The 2,277-nt window shown below is 34.4% G+C and overlaps 1 long non-coding RNA gene across 1 annotated transcript; it reads left to right on the top strand.

Annotated features, from left to right (window-relative positions):
• Positions 1-256: 256 nt before the first annotated feature.
• LOC128042305 (uncharacterized) lies at positions 257-1,387 on the top strand. Its single transcript, XR_008197474.1, has 2 exons — positions 257-343; positions 1,185-1,387. It is a non-coding gene; the product is annotated as an uncharacterized LOC128042305 (long non-coding RNA).
• The last annotated feature ends 890 nt before the right edge of the window (positions 1,388-2,277 follow it).

Here is a 2,277-nt window from a genome sequence, read left to right as displayed (position 1 = left end):
AGTAAAACGACATAATCGGTAAAAATACCTAATGTTCATAAGTACATGTTAGAGTGGGAATTTGATGTTGCCATAGAAGGGAAAAATGTTCAGAATGTTATAAAACATAAGAATAAGAGATGAAGTTTAATTTCCGAGCCTTGGGGCAAAAATGTAATTATGTAAAAGTTTAGGGCAAAATTGTAATTTTAAAAAGTTAGAGTCGAGGTTGTTTTGATGAATGTGATTATTAAATAAGTTAAATTTACTATTTTAGATCAAGAAGTACGAAACTCGAGGTTAGACAAAGGGAAGAATAAAGTTGAAGACTAAGTTGGTGAATTTGACTATAATTGGTACCGAGGTAAGTTTACGGTAAATAAATGCAATATTTCAATATTTATTATCAATGCTGTTATTTTCCAGCAACTATGAATTTATTTTATGAATTTATTTGATGATGATCTAAGCATGAAATGATAGAGAATTAAAATTAAAAAGTCCCGTTGATACATAAGGATGGTCTTGGATACTGAATGTCATGACATTTGGGTAAAGAGGTCCCATGTAAGACCATGTCCGGGACATGGCATTGGCACCGAGATGAGAGGTCCCATGTAAGACCATGTCGGGACATGGCATTGGCACCGAGATGAGAGGTCCCATGTAAGACCATGTGCAGGACATGGCATTGGCACCGAGATGAGAGGTCCCATGTAAGACCATGTCAGGACATGGCGTTGGCACCGAGATGAGAGGTCCCCGTAAGACCATGTCTGGGACATGGCATGGGCACCAACATGAGAACATCCCATGTAAGACCATGTCTGGGACATGGCTTTGGCATGTTATTATCAGAAGAGACCCGAGTATCCTTATTATTCCAATGTAGCTCAACGGGCTTGTAAACGAATCATGTTCATGAAAGTTCAGTTTAAAGCATAAATGGCAAGCTCAGGTAAGTTATAAGAGTTAAGAACTTATTATACTATCAATTGATGTTCAACGATGCAGCAAGAGTTGAGTAAGTTATGTACACAAGTATTCTAAGTAAACAAGCAAGAGAACTAGTATGAGATTAACTAAAGAGTAAACTAGAGATATAGACATTTGAGTTTAATTATTTAAGTTAAATATTGTTATTTATTTGCTAGTAAACTTACTAAGCTTTATGCTTACTTCTTTTATTTCTCTTTCTCTTATAGTATTGCAAAGCTACTTCAAGGATCCTAAAGAAGTCGGAGATCGTCCACACTATCAACCACAACTGCTCGGTATTTTATATCGAATCACGTTTGAGTTATGGCATGTATAGGGATTTAGTTATTTTGTATGTTTGTGATTATGATTTTACTAAAGAATGGTGTGTAAGTATTTGATGATGTATGGTTATTAAAATGGTTAAGTATGAAGGTATTTGTTGTTATAAGAGTCTAGGTGATAAATTATGTATGGAAATCATGAAAGGATGAAATTTTGCAAAGAAACAGAATTCAGGCAGCAACAGTGATGTGACTTTGAAAAATCACCCAAGATAGTATAAAATTAATTAGAGGGTGAATGATATATGGAATTAAATCTTGTTGAGATTATTTTCATTGAAAAATAACGGTGTAGCGAAAGGAATTTTATATTTTAAGATATGTGAATTTTCGTGAGACAGGGTCAGAACAGTTTTGGTGTCCCCTGTTTTGAGTTTAGAAAATCATTAAAAATTGTACAAAAATTGTTATGAGTTGAAATTTACATGCTTAGATTCCTTAATGAGTATATTTTCTGTAGGAACAAGTGGGAATAGCATATGAAAATCCTATAACGAGAAAAGTTATTTTTAGTAACAAGAGGTCAGAATAGTCGAATGGTGAAACAGGGGAGACTTTAACTAATAAACTGTACTAATTGGCTGAACCAAAAATTCTAAAAATTTTATGGTAGGAAGATATATGAGTCTAGTTTCAGGGAAAATTTAGGGAATTAAATTTCAAGTTCTGTAGCTCAAGTTATAATTAATTTAGTAACTGCTGCGCGATTAGACAGATTTGCTGTAAATAGTGAAATAAATTTTCAAACCTAGTTTTTAAGCTCCGAATTGGTAAGATAAGCTAAGTAATGCCTCGTGCTCGACTCCGGAAACGGTCTCGGGTAAGGGGTGTTACATATTTATAGCAATAAACCTACTGATCGAAATAGTACATGTTCTTTGTACGAGGCAGTTAAGTTGATCCCTGCTTTCAACGAGACGTCCTTTTTCACTATCCACAAACCACAAATTGCCTTAAGTGTGAGCTCGAGCAACAC

The sequence above is a fragment of the Gossypium raimondii genome, chromosome 7 (genome assembly GCF_025698545.1).
Source record: "Gossypium raimondii isolate GPD5lz chromosome 7, ASM2569854v1, whole genome shotgun sequence".
In the NCBI taxonomy this organism is placed as follows: Eukaryota; Viridiplantae; Streptophyta; class Magnoliopsida; order Malvales; family Malvaceae; genus Gossypium; species Gossypium raimondii.
This window is presented reverse-complemented; position numbering and strand designations above follow the sequence as displayed.